This window comes from Dipodomys merriami, unplaced genomic scaffold (genome assembly GCF_024711535.1).
Source record: "Dipodomys merriami isolate MVZ:Mamm:240054 unplaced genomic scaffold, mDipMer1.0.p SCAF_720, whole genome shotgun sequence".
NCBI lineage: Eukaryota > Metazoa > Chordata > Mammalia > Rodentia > Heteromyidae > Dipodomys > Dipodomys merriami.
In genome coordinates this window covers 417,280-434,351 of record NW_027206314.1, presented here as the reverse complement: position 1 = coordinate 434,351, position 17,072 = coordinate 417,280, and the positions used below count along the sequence as shown (strand labels likewise).

Here is a 17,072-nt window from a genome sequence, read left to right as displayed (position 1 = left end):
CAACCAAAACCTGCTGCATGATGTTACCCACCTAAACCAGACCACCATTCAGCTTATTCCCGCTGTCTCCCTTTTAGAAGATGTGCTTAAAAAGTTACAACAATGGTTTTCGCCATCCTCTCTGGTCATCTGGGGAGGCCGTGCACATGTAGGGCTTACTCTCTTAGGAATTATTAAATGCTTGCACTCCCGGCAAAAATGCCTCCAATGACGGGTCACCATAATGACGGTCCTTTTAAAAGAAAAGGGAAAATTTGTGGGTAGAGCCGGTCAGAACTGGTTGAGTCAGCTAGAGTAGCAGTTGAAGCACACTTCCTGCTCATAGAGACGGGACCCACAGGCACGTCTGCCTAGCTTTACAGCCATGAGCTGTCCATGCTCCCTACATGCCCCCAGGGGACCAATCAGTGTCTGTCACCAAGCAATGCCCATGATCAACTCCCCGCTAAGTAATTGGCTTGGAAGGACTCAGGAGGTTGGGAAAGCTGGGCCTATAAAATCCCAACCCTTGTGCAGAAATAAACCAGACCTGCTTAAGCCTGTTCTCCCAATGTGTGTTCCTTGAGTGCGTCGTTCACACTTACCTCCTGCCGGAGATCTAGCCCTACAATGTAGCAACGGGGGAGGCCTTATAGTCCTTCACCTTCATTAGACTTTTTTTGAAGCTAAGAATCTGTGATTAGTTGGAAATCAGGCAAGAGCTAAGAGGAGGACAGAGAAATAGGACATAGGAGCATTGTCCTTTTGTAAAAGACACTGTCATCCATGGTATGGGTGATTCAACTCTATTCTTCTCCATACATCTTGTTGAACAAATGCAAGATGAAGAGAAAAAAATAATCTATTGAAATAATTTTGCAAAGAATAACTTCACTGTTCCTGATATGGTATCTAAGGAGAGTCTTAAGAGAGAAGATAAAAGTGCAGTATTCTTCTGTTTCCTTTAAGCATCTTGTTATCAAAATATCTTTGAGGTTATAAGTGATTGATCCAAAAATTGGCAGAGTACTTATTTTTGAGGGCACTTTAGACACAAGAAGACTTTCAAGGTAAAAGAAAAAAGAAAAATGTATAGGTAAATATTTGTGATCACAGATTCTTGGACTGGTATTTTGGAGACAAAGTTTTACATTAGAGATTGTCCTCATTAACATTGATGCTGGGTTTCTGTGGCAACCAAATGCAAGGAGGAAGTTTAATGGACTCGCTTGGACAAGAAAACAGCATGATAAAAAAATGGCTTATAATATTTAGTGAATTATTTTGACCAATTACTTTGCCAGAACAAAGAAGGAAATATTTAATTCAAATCACTTGAATTAAACTTATGAATAAAAGTAGTCAATATAAATTAGAGAAAACGTAGAAGACTGTTTCCTCTCCAATGGAGTAATGGGTTATTGATCTTGTTTCTTCCATTCTATCTTCACAAGCTATCAAGTGTGGCTCAGGACTGGAATATCCAGTTCAGACCAAGAGAACTCGCAGAACAAAATATTTGCAGCATATGTAGGTGATTTATAACCTTAAACAATCTATTTAAATCTGTTAAAAATTCTCCTCTATGGGCTGGGAAGGTGGCTCAGTGGTAGAGCGCTTGCCTTGCATGCCTGAGGCCCTGGGTTCGGTTCCTCAGCACCACATAAGCAAAAAGAAAAAAAAAAAATTCTCCTCTACCCCAAATTGCTCATTTCGAACAGCTTTGTATGCTTTTCCCAAGATTGTCCTTCATTACCTATTTAAAATTTTGAGAGGTCATAATCGTACTCTATAGAGACTGCTGTTTGGTTGTGCTTTTTGTGTGTTTTTGTTTTTTGTTGTGTTTTTTCACTGAATTTCAAAAAGTTGTGAAAGTGTGTTACAAAAATGTCCATCTAATTGTCCAATGTTCCGGGATCAGAGTCATTCCTTCTATCATTCTCAACCAACCCCTTCTACAAGATTTATTTCCGATTTACCACTTCCTTTCTTACATGTGTATATTAAATATTCTAGCTGTACTTGCCCCTTGTTCCATTCTTCGTTCATTCTATAGCTTTATTATTATTCCTTTAATATTATTAATATTAATTCAATTTCCTGATAGTCATTCTGTTAAACTGTCTGTTAGTACTTTGAAAGGTTTATATACATTCCATGGAGTTTCAATTCTGCATATACTTGAACTGATGTCAGCTCATATTTCCATAATTCATTCATCTGAAGTAACAATTTGCAAAACTGGAGACATGAAGCACCTAGACATGATTTCATTGCCCTCCATTTGGAAGATTAATCTGTAGTCAACAAGAAAGTTTAAAAATGGCTTAGAATATATTCCTAAATACCAGTTTTTATAAATGGCTTTGTAGAGTGGTGTGTGATTATTTTATTTTACATGGCATAATATTTTCAACTACCTATAAGTATTGGCAAAAGAAGAAATCTAAAATTTACTACTGTAGAGGAAAATGATAGAAATAGAAGACAGATTGTATGTTTGTCAAATCTCTGATGAGTACCCATATTCAAGACTTAAAGTCATATTTCTTACTATATTAGACATATAGGGAAAACATAAAACACCATATGATAAGGCAACTATTCATGACTTTTTAAAATGTACTTATGTGATGAAATTTATTTATTAGCTAATGTTTTGGTTTGAAATATTGGAGGCTGATCTATTTAACAAATTTTCAAAGGCACCTACTGAAAAACACAAATGGTGGGGGGTACTATTCCTACACTTTAATGAATGGTTGAACCTGTTTGGCATTAGTGCTGGGTGAATAAATCAACTCTATTGAAACTTGCTCCCTACACTTGAAAGACTAGTAACCTCACTAAATATCATCACTTGTATAGTGTTATTTTGGCAAATGTGATTTTTAAAAGTTTATTTGAAAAAGAATATACTTTCAGCAGATTAAATGTAGGTTATCATTTGTTTGAGAATGACAACATTTTATACTACAGAACCAAGTTTACTGAAGTACCAGTGTTTTGAAGCACTAAGGATCTTCTCAATTAATGTTTTTTGAATTATATTTGACCTCTATTTCAAGTATTCCTAGCATTGGTAGACCAATTATGGATCTATCATTCAGGAACTATTTTTTTGCCTGCTGATACTGGACTGAAATCATTCATTAATCATTAGGAGAAGGGTATTACAAATAATCTTGTGACATTTGTGGTCTTTTTCACTCATATGGCATGGTCATCTGAAAACGGAAAGTTTGAATTACTGTACTTTCACATTTTGTGATTTCATCTTGCATTTTAAGTTGCCTTGCATTTCCCAATTGCTCACTGCTAATTCCTGCATTTCAAGGAATTGGGGCCCTGAAATATAAGAAATGAGAAATTGAGATGGGTCTTCAATTACTTTCTCTTGGCATGTTGCATGGGCATAGGTGGGAACTTCTGCCCTAGTTATCTGATGAGGCGGATAACTGGGACCTGGGATCCTAGGACCCATGGATCCTGTAGAAGAATAATACCTTTTAGACACCATATCAGCAAAATTTGAGTATAATCAGTAGGAATGCTTCAGAAATATGGAGAAGAGTTCCGGGAAGATGGCGGAGGAGAAGCTGGAATCTGAACAAGCTCTCGCATAGAAAGCAGTTTTAGAATTCCAGTGAACAGTCCTAAGCCAGAGAATCACACCAAGTGTGCCATCACAGGACAGAGAGTTAGACAAGAGAGGGGAAGCCAAGGAAACGCATCAGCTGCTGCTCCGGCGGCGGGGTCGCGGCAGCAACCACCGCCACGGAGTCATACCTGAGACACAGAGAGTCGGGACGAAGGAGCCAGACGCAGCGGACGAGCAGATTCTACTCAACACCAACAAGAACCGACAAGGAGCGAACATCTTCATCCTGCTGTTTGCAGACCAGAGACGACCCAGGATCCAAGACTCGGCGTGAGTACAAGCCCGACATCCTCACTCCTCAGGGAGCAGAGGAAGGAAGGCCACCCCTCCCCCCCCAGCACCGGTGATCTCCATCTTGGATACCGACAAAGCTCTGAGGAGCTGCTAGCTCCAGCTCAGCCCTTGGAATAAAACGAGTCATTTAGCAGGTCACAAGAACTTAACGGCGAAGTGACCTGCCAGACTCAGCTCCATCCAGGAAAAAGTCACCCAGCTCAGGCGCCAGCCATCGGAGTGCCTTGCCTCACTGGGTAACCAGAGCCAGAGGCTGCCCCTCCCTCTAGCAGCCACCACAATCAATTGAAAAACAGAAACCCTGAGAATGGCTCCAGGCTGGGCGCTGTGAGCTTTATCACAAAATAGCCCCAGGGAAAAGCTACTGTTTGTTGAAAGGCCTCAATTCTACCCAGAACCTAGCCTCATCACCACATCCCCCTCTTTTGTGACTCTCAAAGCAGACCACCCTCCCAGAAAACTAACCTGGGAGGGGGATCTCAAAATCTTGGGTAAAGCAGAGCATTTTTCTGCCTCTTCCAACCAACCGACTTAAGAAACAAATCAAGCCACAGGACCTCAAGCTGACCAGAGACTCCAACAAGAGACTGGTTGCAGACAAAAGGGAGATACAGGATTCTTCCCACTCCTCCCCCCCCAAAAAAAAAAATCAAAAGACTTTTTTTTCTTTTTTTTCTTTTTTTTTCTTCTTCTTCTTCTTCTTTTCTTTTTTTTGCTTGTTTTTTGTTTTTTGTTACCTTATATATATATATATATATATATATATATATATATATATAAATTTTTTTCCCTTCTAAAACTTTTATTAATCTTTAATTTTTGCCTCTTCTGAAAAAATAATTGTTTTCCAGTAACTTTTTTTTTTCTCATCTTATAATTTTTATTTTAGGAATACGTGAATGAGAGTTTTCCTTTCTTTTCTTGTCTTCTTTCTCTTTTTCTTTCTTTCTTAATTATCTTTTTGTTTTTTATCTAGCTCTACTGAACTTCTGATCTTTCCTTCTCCCTTTCCCATCCTTAAAGATTTTCACATCTCCTCTATGTCCCTCCCCTTCTCTCAACATATTCACATTCCTCTCTAAATAGACGGTCTTTTAACCTCTATAATAACATTAATTTTTACGTTTCTATTCTTTTTCTGGTCTCTCTTTATTCCCCTTTCTGTCTCTTCTTTTTTTCTCTCTCTCTACTTGCATCCTACCCAACCCATTTCCTGCACTGTGATTAGGACATAGTTAACTCTCCCTGTGCCTCCCCACACCAATCTATTCCCATTTTTTACCCACATCTCTCCCTAATCCTAATAATTTCTGGTTTTCCAAATTCTTTTCTGCGGTTCGAAGTCCTTTAACATATAGTCGTTTGATGTTGAATAGATGTATCTGTTGAACTAGATTGTATCTGTAGACTATTGACTGTACAAATGCAAACTTTGGTTGATGGTTGCCTTAAGATAGTGTTCTAGCACAAAACTGGTGCAATTTTATCTCAAATGGGCCGAGTAAGCCGGAAAAACACAAGAAAAATGGCAAATTCGGGTATCTCAATTCCCAACCTTGATAATCAGGGATTAGAACAGATAAAGAATAATCCAGAGGAGAGTTCCCAAATAGCTCTACAAACACTAATAGCAAACATGATAAATGAGAAGTTTGACAATGTACAAAGGACTCTGTATGAGCGTGATAGGGAGAGAGAGGAGGCATCCCAGAAGTTTATACAGGAATATCATAAGCGTGAGGAAGCTTCTCAAAAACTGATACAGGATTTGCGTGAACAACTTGAGAATACTCAAAGAGAAAGGGAGGAATGGCATGAGCAGGCAGAGAACACTAAAAGAGAACTGCAGGAATCCCACAGAAAGGAGGAAACTAATCAAAGAGTAATTCACGAATTAAGAGACCAGGTAGAGAATACACAAAGATCACTAAAGGCATTCATGGAATCCATTAACAAAGAGCTGAAGGAAGTCAGGGAGACCACAAAGGGAATGCTGAATGGAACCCAACAGAAGGAATGGCAGTCCAAAGAAACCATAACCAATCAACTAAGTGATTTGAGAACAAACACTGAACACCAAATTAAGGAAGTAAAGAAATTCATACAAGACCTAAAACAGAGCTTCAACAAAGAACTTGAAGCCATCAAAGCTGACCAATTAGAAGGAAAAGAGATAAAAAACAAAGTAGAGAGTCTTGACAGCAGGTTAGACCATGCAGAAGATCGAATCTCAGGGATTGAAGACAGCCTAGATATTATAGAGAAAGAACATACAACCATCCAAAACAAGTCCAAGAAATATGATAGGTCTATGCAACACCTGGAAGATACAATCAGAAGGCCCAATCTAAGGATAATGGGTGTAGAGGAGCACCTAGAAACTGAAGTTAATGGTCTAGGAAATTTGTTTAACAGGATCCTAGCAGAGAACGTCCCAAACATACAAAAAGATAGGCCTATTCAGATACAAGAAGCTTTTAGAACCCCAAATAGACCAGACCAGAATAGGACATCCCACCGTCACATTATAATCCACACAGGATCAACCCAGACCAAGGAAAAGATCCTTAAAGCTGTCAGGGAGAAAAGGTTAATCACCTATAAAGGGAAACCAATTAGAATTACCTCAGATTTCTCAGCAGAGACAATCAAAGCAAGAAGAGCCTGGAATGACGTATGCCATGCCCTAAAAACAAACAACTATCAACCAAGAATACTGTACCCAGCTAAACTCTCCTTCATAACTGAAGGCCAAATAAAAACCTTCCATAGCAAAGAAAAATTGAAACAATACATCTCCACCAAACCAGCCCTACAAAAGATTCTTAAAGATGTCCTACACATAGAAAACCAACAAGAACGCAACAAAGGCCAAGAAACTGCACCCAAACTGAGAATCCAAGAACCTTAGGAAGAACCCAGCTTTCACAGCCCCCAAGAAGGTGGATAACATGGCAGGAACTCCCAAATACCTCTCAGTCCTATCTCTTAACTTTAACGGACTGAACTCTCCAATTAAGCAACATAGACTGTCTAATTGGATTAAAAAACAAGACCCTTCTATCTGCTGCCTGCAGGAGTCACATCTTGCCCGTAAAAACAAACATATTTTCAAGGTTAAAGGCTGGAACAAAATCTACCAAGCAAACGGCCCTCATAAACAGGCGGGAGTTGCAATCCTAATATCAGATAAAATAGACTTCAAATTAAAATTCGTGAGAAGAGATAAAGAAGGTCGCTACATACTAATTAAAGGATCTCTCCTTCAGGAGGATATTACAATTCTAAATACCTATTCGCCAAACAATGGAGCACCCAAATTTATCAAAGAAACACTACTTTCCCTCAAATCCCATATAGATCCAAAGACATTAATTGTTGGGGATTTTAACACACCACTCTCCCCACTAGATAGTTCAACTCGGCAAAAACTCAACAGAGAAACCACAGATCTAAACAGATGCATAGATCAACTAGACTTAACAGACATTTACCGAACATTTCACCCAGCAGCATCAGAATACACGTTCTTCTCAGCAGCACATGGAACGTTTTCTAAAATAGATCACATTGTAGGCCACAAAGCAAACTTGTCTAAATTCAGAAACATTGAAGGTATACCCTGCATTCTCTCTGACCACAAGGGAATAAAATTAGAACTCAACACCAAAAGCCACCAAAGAAAGTCCGGTATCACATGGAGGCTGAACAACACAATGCTGAACCATGAGTGGGTCACGGAAGAGATTAGAAAGGAAATTCAAATGTTCATGCTATTCAACAAAAATGAACACACAAATTACCAGCTCCTCTGGGACACAGCAAAGGCAGTACTCAGAGGCAAGTTTATAGCTCTGAGCTCCTACATCAACAAATTGGAGAGATCGGAAACTAGCAATTTAATGACACATCTAAACCTCCTTGAAAAAGAGCAGCAAGATAAACCCCAATCCAGTAGACGGAAAGAAATAATCAAAATTAAATAAGAATTAAATGAATTAGAATCCAAAAAAACTATAGAAAGAATCAACAAAACAAAGAGTTGGTTCTTCGAAAAACTTAACAAAATTGACAGACCCTTAGCAAACCTTATCAGAAAAAGGAGAGAACACACCCAAATTAATAAACTCAGAGATGAGAATGGAAACATCACCAAGGAAACAACCAAGATTCAGAACATTATAAGGGAATACTTCTCAAAACTTTATGCTAATAAGTTTGAGAACTTGACAGAAATGGACTTTTTCCTAGCAAATATTGACATGCCAAAACTAAACCAAGATGAGTTAAACCAACTTAACAGGCCCATATCAAGAATTGAAATAGAAACAGCAATAAGAGACCTCCCAGCTAAGAAAAGTCCAGGACCAGATGGTTTTACAGCGGAATTTTACAAGGCCTTCAAAGCAGAGCTCACACCAACACTCCTCCAAGTCTTCAATGAAATTGAAAGAGAAAGCTCACTACCGAACACATTCTATGAAGCCATCTTAACCCTCATCCCAAAACCAGGCAGGGACTCATCAAAGAGAGAGAACTATAGACCCATTTCTTTGATGAACATTGATGCAAAACTTCTCAACAAAATTTTGGCCAATCGACTTCAACAATTCATCCAAAAAATCATACACCATGATCAAACAGGATTCATTTCAGGGATGCAAAGCTGGTTCAATATATGCAAATCAATTAATATTATTCATCACATCAACAAGATCAAGAATAAGAACCACATAGTTATCTCAATAGATGCAGAAAAAGCATTTGACAAGATCCAACACCCCTTTATGATGAAGGTTCTGGAAAAATTAGGAATCCATGGAACATTCCTCAATACAATAAAGGCTGTATATGACAAACCTACAGCCAGCATTATACTCAATTGTGAAAAACTAAAGCCATTTCCTCTTAACTCAGGAACAAGACAAGGATGCCCACTCTCTCCACTTCTCTTCAATCTAGTATTAGAATGCCTAACTACAGCAATAAGACAAGATGCAGACATAAAGGGGATCCAAATAGGGAAAGAAGAAATAAAACTCTCCCTCTTTGCAGATGACATGATCCTGTATTTAAAGAATCCCATAGACTCCACTCCCAAATTACTCAAGCTGATTCAAAACTTTGGCAAAGTAGCAGGGTATAAAATTAACCCCCAAAAATCAATGGCTTTTCTATATGCCAACAATGAGAAAAGTGTGGCTGAAATTAGGAAAGCAACTCCATTTGTAATAGCCCCACAAAAAATAAAATACCTAGGAATTAACTTAACCAAAGAAGTGAAGGACCTCTATGATGAAAACTTTAAAATCTTGAAAAAGGAAATCAACACAGAACTTAAAAAATGGCAAAACCTCCCAAGCTCCTGGATTGGCAAGATTAACATCATGAAAATGGCAATACTTCCCAAGGCTGTCTACAAATTCAACGCGATACCTATCAAAATTCCACCCTCATTCTTCAAGGAAATAGAGGAGGCAATCCAAAAATTCATATGGAACAATAAAAGACCCCTAATAACAAAAAGGCTCCTCAACGGAAAGAACACTGCTGGAGGAATATCAATACCAAATTTCAAACTCTACTATAAAGCCATAGTAATCAAAACAGCTTGGTATTGGCATAAGAACAGACCTCAGGACCAATGGAATAGAATTGAAAACCCAGAAATGAACCTACAGACCTATAGCCATCTAATCTTCGATAAGGAAGCTAAAACAATAGAATGGAAGAAAGACAGCCTCTTCAGTAAATGGTGCTGGCAAAATTGGTTAACTACATGTAGAAAACTAAAGCTAGATCCTTATATATCACCCTGCACCAGAATCAACTCCAAATGGATCAAAGACCTTGAACTCAAAGCAGACACTCTGAAAACATTACAGGATGGAATAGGAGAAACCCTAGGTCTCCTTGGCTTAGGTCGAAATTTTCTGAATAGAGACCCGGAAGCACAACAAATCAAAGAAAGGTTGGACAAATGGGATTGCATAAGATTGCAGAGCTTCTGCAGGGCAAATGACATAGCTGGCAAGATCAATATAAAGCCCACCGATTGGGAGAAGATCTTTACTAGCCATACAACGGACAAGGGTCTCATATCTAAAATATACTTGGAACTCAAAAAATTAAACCACCCAACAACAAATCCTCAAAGAAACAACTGCCCAATAAATAAGTGGGCAAAAGACTTAAAGAGAAGCTTCTCTGAAGAAGAAAGAAGGATGGCCAATAGACACATGAAGAAATGTTCAACATCCCTAGCCATAAAAGAAATGCAAATCAAAACAACATTGAGATTTCACCTCACTGCAGTTAGAACAGCAAAAATCAAGAACTCTAACAACAACAGATGCTGGAGGGGATGTGGACAGAAAGGAACCTTACTTCATTGTTGGTGGGAATGTAAACTTGTTCAACCACTTTGGAAAGCAGTATGGAGGTTCCTCAAAAGACTTCACATAGATCTCCCCTATGATCCAGCAATCCCACTTTTAGGCATTTACCCAAATGTTTACAAACAAGACCACACTAAAGCTACCACCACAACTATGTTTATTGCAGCATTATTTACCATAGCTAAGACATGGAACCAACCCAGATGCCCCTCAGTAGATGAATGGATCAAGAAAATGTGGTATATATACACAATGGAATTCTATGCCTCCATCAGAAAGAATGACATTTCCCCATTTGTTAGGAAGTGGAAAGGTTTGGAAAAAATTATATTAAGTGAAGTAAGCCAGGCCCAAAGAAGCATAGGACCCATGGTTTCCCTTATTTGCAATATCTGGTATAGGTATGAGTCAAGCGGAAAAGGTCAGATAATGTGATGTTAGGAAAATGAACCCTTAAATATGTATTTTAATGTTTTCGTTTCTTTCATGCATGTGTTTCTAACGCATTTATAAGATTATTTCTTTGTTGCTTTGTATGTCCCTCCCCCACAGTGTAACCCCCGCTTTCACTATATTTGATGTCAGTATAACATGTGGAGGAGATGGGGACAAACAAGTCGTTTAAGGATTCAGGTGGACCTGTTGCAACAATGAGAAGTACAAAATGTCATGTCAAAACCAGCTTTACAATGTCGTTGTGCGGGGGGAGGGGGGTATAATTGGGTGGGGGGAGGGGGGTAAAATTGGTTGGGGGGAGGGGGGAGGCGGGGAAGGGAAGTGAAGGGTAAACAAAGGAGGAGGCTGCAATGCTTGGTAAGAAATGTATGCATTATCCTGCCCATGTAATTGTAGCCCCTCTGTACAGTATGTTCTCAAATAAAATAAAATACAATTAAAAAAAAAAAGAAATATGGAGAAAAACAATTTGGGACCAGCGAGTTAAAACAATAAACAGAGCAGCAGAGTAAAATCCCTTATAGATTAGAGGAAAACAACATTTTTTTTTTACCATGTGAATTCAGAAGACCAAGAACACTTAGAAAGTATCACAAGTTTATACCGAAAACCTTGCATTGATACTTTTTTATATTCTAATATATATTCTACTCCTGATTATTTATATTCCAATCTATTTATTGGAATAATATAAATTAATTTATCAAATTATCAATTAATTCTAGTAAGATCCACTGTGTGAAATATAAAATCAACACATATACGTATAAAATATATAATTATCTATAAGAAAAAGTTTTGCATTGTTCTATTGTGGTTAGGGAATCAAAGGCAACTGTTTTAAAGCATTATTCCATTACCTCTACCTCATTGTTTGGTAGAATTAGAACTAAAGCTTTACCATTCGAGGATGTACAGCTTAGAGGCAAGAGGAAACACTGTGATTAAAAAACTACTAATTTAAGGCCTAATAACGAGGAGAAACATATGGACTTCTCCTGGAGCTATGGAATATATTTGGTGATAGAAAATCAGTGGTGTAACTTCCTGCCTGGTTGGATGGTAGTCAGGCCAGGACATTAGGTAATCATGCATATGAACAATATTTTCACCTTCTTGGCTTTAGTTACTTTTGAAATGGTAGGGTGCAATAAACAGTTATATTTTGAAAAAATACCTTCTAGTCCGAACAGTTCTGTCTGAACTGTTCGTCTCTCTATAATCCCTTGTAATTAAGATTATTTTTGCTCCAGTAAGACAATATATGCTGTCAGGGTAAGACATTCTGGTTGGGCTGTTCCTACATGAAGCAAGGGTAAAAGGTCAAGGAGACATTTGTGCCAGCAAGACCTCATTTGGGAAATTTTAAGCTGCAGAAGTTTAGAAGTAGCTCTAAGCAAGGCTTACTTTGAATCCATTAGCTCAACAAAGCTAAATCAGTTAATAAACAAGTACTTGAAAATCCATCACCTTTGCACCTATCTATAAAGGCTTCAAAGTATGATCAAATTTCAAATGAAAAAGACTTAAAGTAGTCATTTACAAAAACTTGCAAATGTGAGCAATCAAACAAACAACATAAGTTTTTTCCACATACACAGAATTTTAAAGAAATAAGATGAATAGCAATTTTGGGAACAATAAGGTTTCCTTGTTACAAATAGGCAACCAAGGATATATGCCTGTCTTAAGATTGCATCATTAATTACTTAAGTTTATAGGATACTACATGCTTCAGCAGCACGTCTAACCGAATTACAATACAGAGATTTATATGGCTCTTGCACAAGGATGATATGAAAATTTGTGAAGTATTCCATATTTTTCATTATTCAGATGCAAGAAATGAAAAACAGTTATTCAAAAGTTGATTACAAATATACAAGAGTAATAATATGTGTAATTCATAGAAATAAAAGTTAATTTGACATCAGTGTATTCAATCTTCACCGTTTTAGAAAGGCCTTTACATAGCATAACCTTTATAAAACTTTTGAAATAAGATAACATTGTCATTTTATCCCAAAGAAATAAAATTCTATAAGGACCTAGGAATTAAAAGAATCTTAAAATGTTTCTATATGGAATGCAATCTGAAAGAACACATGTATTAATGAACGTATGGATTATAAAACAATGTCAAATTCAAAGTATTATATATAGGAGCGAATGAAATATATTATGGACATTATACAAACAGAATACTAAATATTTTAAAATATACTTTTTCAGACAAGCACCAGAAATATCTTTAGTTTCTGTACTACTCATTTCAACAGATAAGTTAAAATTATTTCTGATTTAAAAAATCACAAACTCTATAGAAATCATTATAGATGTATACAAACAACTCGAATATATTTTGACATCAATGTCAGGCAATTCACTTGGAAGAATACCATGGAGTACATGAATTTTTAAAGTAAGGTATTGCTGTTGCTTTGTATTGTGAAAATATTTTCTATGGACACATAGGATGGACTGGCAATTTTGAAATTTAAGAAACTTAACTGATCCATTAGGACTTAGGAGAACAATTTGTACAGCTTTCCACAACTTCAAAGAGGTAGTGATACATACTTATCCTTTTGGCAATATCAAATGCAGTTTCTTCCAAGTTGTGCTTCAGACCTGGCTTGATATAATGGTTCAACAGAAGGAGATCCAGCGTATCTTTGCTATATCTATTCCCAGCAGCAAGATGCAGGGGGTCAAGAGGCCTTTAACTTGGCCATTGGTATCTGCATCATGATGAAATAAAGAAGCCACTCTGTTATTATTCCATGTATAAGTACTGTGCAGGGATGTCCAGCCATTCGCAGTTATTACATGAATATCTGCCTTGAGCCACCAACTCATGGACAATATCTAAGTGTCCACTGTAGGCGTCTCGATGAAGAGGGGTATACTCATCGTCATCCCTAGTAATCACATGAGTGGCCTTTTTGGAAAATAGTCTCTGCACTGTAGTAAGGCGATTATTTTCAGCAGAACAAAGAAGAAATTTGCTTGGATACTATTTCATTTTTTTCTTGCAATTGATACCATTTCTCACTTTTTCATCTTGTTCCTCAACTTCATCAGAATTGCCTAACCAGAGACTTTGAGTGCCAATGAGAATGAGCTCTCCATGTATTTCCCCAATAGTTCACATTGGATGAAATGGTCAGAAAAATCTGGTGAATTTTCTGCATCTGTTTTTTTCACTATTATTTATTTTCTCTTTTTTCATTTTTACTATTCTAAATTATTCGAACTGGAGAGGAGGGAATTGGTAGAGAGCAGAGGAAAGATTTTCCTCCGTATTTAAAGGTACAGACTGAAAATGAGGACCAGTGTTTTCTTCTTGTGCAGCTTATTCTAAGAATGAGAAAACAGGAAATAATGTATTCTATGTAAATAAATTGGGATATGGTAGAGCAGAAAGTGAAATGATGCAACCAAAAATATAAAAGCAAAATAAATTAGGATAATTGTGGAGCAATCATATTACCTATGAGAACCATGAAAGGGAGAGAGGGAGAGACAGATATGCAATGATCTAGCTAGCCACAAAATCCATCCCTCTCATCAAATTATAGAGCAAATAAATTCATTTTTTAAAAGAGATGGAAATACAATTTAAGATCAGATATCTCCATTGTTTTTAATTATATTCTTATTATCTTAAATACTTGTATAAGGGAATTTTCATTCAACATATCAGTTTTCTAAGTAAAATGGATCTTTATATAACTTTTCCACACCCTTCCAAACCTCGCCCCACTTTAATTTTTTCTAGTTTCATACTATCTGCATTGAATATTATACCTTCACTCTCTTCCTCCATATCTCTTTTTATTCCTTCCTTTTGACTTCCACTCACATATTCCAAGTGATAGTTTCCTGGTATTCATTTTGTTGGAGTAAAGTTCAATTTTATAAGAAATTACACCTTTGAAATACTCCTCTGCAAATAGCACGCTTTGGTTAATATTTTTGTGTAAACTTGTATAAATTTCTAGCTTCCAAATATGGCTCTGACTTAGTTCCATTAATATATTTTTAGATCTATCCTTTTCGTTGCAAATAATGTAAGAGTCTTCAAAATGGATGGGTTCAATCCAATTGTGTATATGTGCCACACTTTCTCTAATCATCACTCTGCCAAAGGGCATCTGGGCTGTTTCCTTAACTTGGCTACGGTGAATAGTGCAGCAGTGGACATGATTGTGAAAGTGATTTTACTGTTACATTTTGGAATAATTCATCACTTCCTTTGTGGGAGCAATACTCTATCCAGTTACCCAGAATAAGAACATCCTTCCCTTCATCTTCATCACATTGAATTGCAAGTCCTCAAAAACACACTTACCCATACAGGTCTCAATAAGCTAAAACACCACTGTGCCCATATTCTTTCAAAACATTTTTCTCATAATTGTACATATAATTTAGTGAGAACCTTCTATGTACTTTCCTAATGTGGGAATGAGGGACATGACAGAGTAAACGTAAGAAATATGCAACTTAATTAGCTATTATCATATTTAAAATCATGTTCAGCTCTAATTCATAGCCTCACATAATATTATTTTAATCTTTATTTGATTACTTCATCTAACCCGTAAATTAAATCAGGTGAGTTAAAAGCAAAGGCAAAAAGTGTGGTTTTATTTTGACACTCATGTGTGAGGTTGCACAACATGGGCAAATAGATGGATTGGAATTAATAGCTCTTATCCTTTTTGTTAACGTAGAGATGATTTTCCCAACCTGATTCTTGAATTCGTATTCCATTCAACAACAAGAAACATGTAATAATTTCCTTTGTTTTGCTCCTTATAAAATTTTTTCCATTTTATTTTATAATGGATGATTTCATAAATGTACTGTAGATACAAAAATATGTTAAAATATTTCTATCCATATGCATTGATATATACATACTCACATATATTATGCAGGTTATAATGATAATGTATAATTTCAGTAACTGTACAATTTACTAAATTATTAAAACTATCGACAGCTCATGCCTGTCATCCTGGTTACTCGGGAGGCTGAGATCTGACAATCATTGTTTGAAGCCATCCTGGGCAAGAATGTCCAGGAGCCTCTTATCACCAAACAACCAACAGAAAATCAGAATTGGAACTGTGGTTCAAATAGTATAGCGGTAGCCTTGAGAGAAAAATCTCAGGGACATCATCCAGGTTCTTAGTTTAAGAAGTACAATCTACCCAAATAAAATCTATTTAATTTACACCTGTGTAATTAAAGTATTTCCATCACCCAAATGCACAACCATGCTCATTTGCAAGGTAACTCTGTTTTGTGTGAAGTACCATAAAATATTTTCACTTAAGTTGAAAGCATTGGAATGTGGGTTCATTCTATCTCTCTCATGCATTTTTCCACTCAAATATTCAAATCTTACAATTATTCCAATTATTTAAAATCATAGCTTTTTACTTTCATACCCAAATATTAGAGTTTGAATTGAGTGTCTTGTGCCCCCTAAATGGGTGTTCTTACCACTTTGTTATGTCCCCAGCTCTAAATTATCCTGATTATTTTTCAGATCCTTGTGTATGACGTTGGGCTCAGTCCATGTTATGTTATTCTTCCTGGAATTTAGAATAACAGGTGCATGGCATTGTGTACTGATTTTTCTGTCCAGTCTGGGCTTTAACCTCTATCCTCAAGAGTAGACTCCCATGTAGTCAGGATTTTCATAAGTTTGTGATAGCTGATGTTGTTTTAAGTCTTTGCATTTCCTGCAGGTTCTTGACTACTAAATTAATTTGTTTTCTTGGGTTGTGTTGTTTCATTTGAATGTATGTGTTGAGTTGTTCCTCACTTGTCCTTTTGTTTCTTTCAATCAAGTTCTTACCTAAAGTGCTGAGAAACCAATTCTTCTTTTTCATGATAGTCAAGGTGAACATGATTTATTACAAAGCAATTTCAGTAATATTTAAACATCTTCATATCTATGGATGGTACATAAATGATAAGTGCTGCGATGGGTTTTTTTTTTCACAGCAGTCTTTGCCATGCACAGACAGATCATCATAAAATCTATGAAGATAATAAAACTACAGATGCAAGCAAAGAGAAGAAAAACCTATTATTAATTGTTTGACAGAGGCTTGCGTTTTAGTGAAAGAAATACGTTGCTTGATGCAAGATTTCACAAAATTGTATTTCTAGGGGGAAGCTAAACAACCATCTAATTCTACAGAATTGAGGGAGAAGAATCAAACTCCTGAATAGTTTACATATGGGTCAAATAAAAGCATGCT

The 17,072-nt window shown here is 36.8% G+C and overlaps 1 pseudogene; it reads left to right on the top strand.

Annotated features, from left to right (window-relative positions):
* Nucleotides 1-12,517: 12,517 nt before the first annotated feature.
* On the top strand, nucleotides 12,518-12,614 carry LOC138818248 (U6 spliceosomal RNA; annotated as a pseudogene).
* The last annotated feature ends 4,458 nt before the right edge of the window (nucleotides 12,615-17,072 follow it).